The following is a 6,000-nucleotide window of genomic DNA, read 5'->3' on the forward strand; positions in this document are numbered from 1 at the left end:
CACACATTATTTTTAATCACGTGTGAATGATGTTTATATCCTATTGTATTATAATTTATCTTATGTTAATATAGGGTTGAGGAAAAAGAAATGTCGTATTTCTGATCGAAATTTGACGCTTTATTTAACATACTTAAAATTATCCAATTTAAGTCGAATATGCGTCGTCTTGTTCGTAAACTTGTTGCCATTTAGAAGACAACTTCATTATCCCCCCCTTATAAAACCCCTCACCTTATTTGCAAAGAAACTCAGACAGCCAGTTTTCGTAAGCCTCTTTTGAGGCCAACTTAGTATCACCAAGAGCGTTTTGCATGGACCGGAAGAGATGATAATCACTTGGAGCCAGGTCCGGACTATACAGTGGGTGCAATAGGATATCCCATCCGAGCTCCCGTAGCTGTGTGAGGCCGAGCGTTGTCCTGGTGGAAAACAACACCATTCCTATTGATCATTTCTGGCCGCTTCTGGTCAATTGCCTGCTTCAAACGGTCAAGCTGCTCACAGTTGAGAACCGAGTTGAGGGTCTGGCCATAGTTGAGCAGCTCATAGTGATTCCCTTCCAATCTCACCAAACACACATCAAAACCTTCCTGGCCGTCAATCCGGGCTTGACGATGGTTTGGGCCGGCTCACCGCGTTTCGACCACGACTTTTTTCGCTTTAGGTAGTCGTACGTGATCCACTTTTCATCACCAGTCACCATCTTCTTCAAAAATGGGTCGAGTTCGTTCCGTTTCAGCAGTGCATCGCAGGCTTCGGTCTAAAAGATTTTTTTTGTGTCAACTCGTGTGGCACCCATACATCCTGCTTTTTTTTGGAATCCAATCTTCTGCAAATTTATTAGGTTTTATGGTCTATACCCAGTTACTGGCCAATCGAGCGAGTGCTCACATGCCGATCTATTTGGATGATTTCAACGATTTTATCGGTTTCCACGACGATTGGCCTACCAGTACGGGGTGTATCTTCGACAGCCACTACAATAGAACGAAATCGATCAAACCAACGCTTTGCTGTGCGAATCGTTACAGTATCGGGTCCATAAACTACACGATTTTTTTCGGCCCCCCTCGTTGCAGTTTACCTCGCAGGTAGTAAACACGAAAAATATGGCGAGTTTCTTGCTTGGTGGACTCCATCTTTGACGCGCTATAACTTGAGACTGAAAAGGACAATCACAACACTGTTGTTGAAATGAATTTCAACGGGAAGTTTCCGAATTTATAATTCTCGAATTCTTGGAAGTGAATGAAAGTCGTGTGATCCAATTTTGCGAGAATATAATTTCCTATTACAATATTTATTATTAACTATTTTGTTCATCAAGTAGGTACAAAAGGAAGGTAATTAGTAGATTTAGACTTACGTTTAGTTTTCCCTTTTCCAAATTTAATGAGTTCCCGAGCGTTAAATCTTCAGTAGGTTTAGTCGTATGCCCTAGTCGTAGTCTCTAATCGTAGTTTCTAGTCGTAGTCCGTAGTCGTAGTTTGTAATTATGTAATAAGTCCGAGTCCTAGTTAGTTTAAGTTTAGGTTTAGGTACCTTTTAGTACAAATCTCATCTCTTAGGCTGACGTCACATTAGGCGGATTCGCCGCCGCCGATTCCGCGAGTAAAACCGCAGCGGAGGATCTACAGTGTTTTGTGAATGAGCCATGTCACGCAGAGCGGGGCGGTTTTGAAAGCGAATTCATATCGAGAAAAAAACCGTCGCGATATCCGCGGCGGCGAATCCGCCTAATGTGACATCAGCCTTACCTATTGGACGAGTTCATAAGATTTCCACGAGCAATGCATAAGCGATGTATTCAATTGTTGATCTGTGTTATTGTTTTTTACGTTTCCTTCTACTCAACCAGTGACGTATTGGTCTACCCGTCACTAAAAGTACGTGTTGGCCAAAGTCTGATCTAATTGGAAGGTGCGTTCAGGCAAGTGTTGCCAACAACTATCAAAACAACACTTGTAGCGCAGATTGTCGTCTTTAAATAGCCGTATAGTACTAAGTGGTGCGGACTCAATCTACTTCATTTTCAAGCAAATTTATGGATTTTTTCAAGCGATTTCTTGCAATAAATTCTCAGACCACCAGAGATGCCAGATTAACAGATATGTTTGTAAATTTACAGACATATCTGTAAATTACTTTTAATTTTTGTTGCAGACTTTTTGGATACAACAATATTTCACAGGTTTTTGAAAAATGAGATCTCTATTTATCACATCAAAAATATTTTTTTATCATCGTATTACATTTTTCCATAGTTTTAATACATAAAAAGTTTTTATATTTAGTTTATATCAATACACATGACGTTAGACCTATTTTTTGAGTAATTCATTAACACTTTGTCGTTCGGCGTAACCACAGTGGTTATGTGCGCAAACTAGCGCCTAACTGCCGGTGTCACCACAGTGATTACGAGGCAAAATAGGTCGCATTGCAGTGATGTCGTGAGCATGGTATCGCTCAGTAGCCGACGACAGTATTTCAGTATCTTTTGCATTCTGTTGGTGTTTTGTTTGGTAACAATAAATTGTATACGTCAGCGTTTTTCATGATTGCATAAGTACTTTTGCCCTGAAATCATTTCAGACGAAACAGACAATACGATTCTTCACGATGAATGAAAAATTTCATTAAATGTATCTATACTATACTTCAAAATTTCATGACAGTGAAGGAACAGAGTCGAGAACTTATGAGAACTATCGATGAGATTGGTAAAACTTAACAGATTGTAATTTCCCGAGAATATCAAGAACAGCCGACGACAAACCAAGTAAACCGAATTAGCGCTGCCGCCGCCAAGCGAATCATTTTTTAGCAAACGTACGGTGCAACATGTGCGTCGCTAATTTCCTTTAAAATGACTCCTAGAGGGATATCTTTTGAGCAAACGACAATGAGTTGATTCTCAAAGCCTTAACCCTTTCGTTACGAGCGTAGTCTATAGACGACATCCGCGCGACGAGCTGTGTGTACGAGCGTCGTTTTTAGACGACATAAAATTCATACTGCTCTTCGATCACATCAGCGCGATGTGCATACTTTTCGGCGCAGTGCTTCATACAGGAATAGCACTTCAACGGAGCTCACTGCCGTAATGAAAAGGTTAATTGAACATCTTTGAGTAATATTAAGATTGAATACATCCGAGCGAAAACAGAGACCGTTTTATCCCAGCCCTTGAGCATCCCTTCAACCTCGCACTGTTAGCCTATATCTATCTATACAAATGAAAATATAGATCTGTTCGTAAACGGGCCTCGAAAAAGGGATGATCCGATTTTATCCTTCTTTATTTTGTTGTATTCGTCTCTTCTCGTAGGTCAATATAGTGGAGAGCAAAATCGGAAAGTTTCCGGAAAACTCAGAAGGAATGTCGGAAATTCGGAAAAATGAATTCCCATATGACCGAAAATTACATCATGATAAGTCCATTCAATATTTATATGATCACCCTAACGAAAAAATAAAAAAGGGTCTAATGTTTTGCGATAAAGAACAAAACTACCACTTTTCATCGAAATCTGAGAACCACTATGTCGGTTTGGCATGAAATGGCTGTATATATAAAAGATGTATATATACAAAATATACAATAATATACAAAAGACAATCTCACGTGCATCGCGATGTACAAAGTATCAATGAATCTGGAAAAATTAACGTTAAAAGAGATTTCTACAGATCCACACACTTTTACAGACATTTCCACATTTTTAACAGATTTTCACATACTTTTACAGACTTTTTTTTAAAATCATCTGGCAACTCTTCGTTCCACTTTTCATCGAATGTTTTCAAATCGCAGGAGTAAACATTTACGTGACTGTGACTTCGTTTGTTTTTATTTCATTCGGGGAAATATTATATCAGGGAAAGTGGACATCAAAAATGCGTTGCTCAGTGAAAGAGTGCCCGAATACGAGTGAAAATGTTCGCGTTAGCTTTTATCGTATTCCTTCGGAAACGTATTTACAGACGCGCTGGGCCGATTTTTGCGGAGACGACAAAGTAGTTCCGAATAAGGATTCGCGTATCTGTGGAGTAAGTACGATGTTTGAATTATTGAAAACCAAAAGTGTAGCAAACCTCTCATACACATTTTCAGGATTATTTTTATAGCGTCTTAATGCAGTGGACTGTAAAAACTGCTACTTATTCCCGCTGCGCGATACCAAAGCAGCCTTTATGCGGATTGTCCAGCGTGAGAAACAAAATTCCCTCCGTGGGCGCGATGCAGACTGCCTTCATTGCAGTGATGCAGCGGGGATTTTCCATTCGCATGGAATTTCACATCACTGTGGCAGATTGAGGGACTCGTTTCATCGGAGACAAAACACAACACACGCTTAAACTATAACAATGTACATTGTATTTTACATAATACTATAGAAATATACATGAAATTATGAAGAGTAATGAATTATACAAGCACTTAAATTTCTTCTTAAATTCTGCTTCAAATTTGCAGTGTACGCAACCACTCTGCTGTCTTTAATCGAACTGGTGTGCTGTCCTTGTACAGCAAAAACTATCATCCAATCCGTTGGCGGAGCATGTTCGATTCTTTTGCAGGAGAGCTGTGGATTGCACTTTAGGGTCTGGCGTCGAGGGATTGCATCGCATGCATCTGTTCTCTCTTCAGTGCGCTTGCGACTGTACAATTTTGATAGAGATACATCGTTACATTTCAACCGAATAAGAAACCTCGTGAGAAACCGTAATGCCTTCTCCACAATTAAGCCGGTAGTTGACTCAGAAGATTACGTCCATCATCAACACGAAGCGCAGATTGCTTTACCGTTATATTCATAACCAGTACTAGCGGATCGTAATTACGCGGATTTCATTCGGCCAGCTTCACTAGCAAAACTGTTTTCACCGACGTTAGAAAAAAACGTCCCCACAACATTTCACTTTTACTATATATGTACGTATCAAAATTCGCCAATGTCGAATTTCGCTCCCACAAAAAAATCTTGGAGTGAACTAAGCGTTATTTGTAGTTTGTTGATATTCGGTCAGGTTCTGATACCTTGGAATATGAGATTCTCTTTCAGAGATGCAATGGCCAACTAAACAATTGGCGGAAAAATGAAGTTCGTTTATTTTATAAGTTTAATTATTTTTGCCTTCGATAACAATACCTTTTTTATAGTGTTGATTATCATAAGAAAAATAACACTCCTGATCGTTGGATTTCTTTTGACATTTCAATTGGATCTTTATTGACAGCCGTTTTGATTCAGTCCGCACTACCTAGGTATAGTATGACCCGATGCGATAAGTACAACACAAGATATGTTTAAGTGTTGCCATATATTGACAATATACGACTTTTCTTTTTCCCCGACACAATAAAAAACAATTTTTGTTTTCAAATTCACATCTTTATGCGTTCATTTTTTGTATGAAAAAGTTTATATCATTCGTAAAGTAAGCAAATACTTTGCGGGCAACCCAATCATTTTGATTGATTCCATACTCTGTTGCAATCCTGCAGAAAGCTGCAACTCTAGCCTCCAGCGGTGGCATTCTGATGGTTCGTGTCAGCAACGGATGTAAGTATGTGACAGCAACGCAAAAACCAGTTGCAGAAAATGGTGTATTTATTACTTCCCTCGCAGTATTAAATATTGTCAAGCTAGCATTCGCCCCCGTTTCTCTCGCATATCTGCTTGTTTCTGCTTTTTTTTTTCTTTTTTTAAAACCGTATTTTAATGAGAAACAAGATAATCTGGCAGAGATGACGTTATTTTTTTCTTTGGCATGACACTCACTCACAGTGGTTTGCTGCTACCCTCGATACACGCTCGGGTGTACCTTTCCAAAGTGATCGCTCTTATCGCCTTAATGCCAATTTAAAGATTTGAACGGTAACAGGTTTTCCGGTCCCGAACGGGGGCCACTCGAAACAGGGCACAGGTTCATTTATCATTATGGCTTAATTGATTGCTCCAAGTGATATACGATTATAGAGTTTGCTTG

This window comes from Toxorhynchites rutilus, chromosome 3 (assembly GCF_029784135.1).
Source record: "Toxorhynchites rutilus septentrionalis strain SRP chromosome 3, ASM2978413v1, whole genome shotgun sequence".
Classification (NCBI taxonomy): Eukaryota; Metazoa; Arthropoda; class Insecta; order Diptera; family Culicidae; genus Toxorhynchites; species Toxorhynchites rutilus.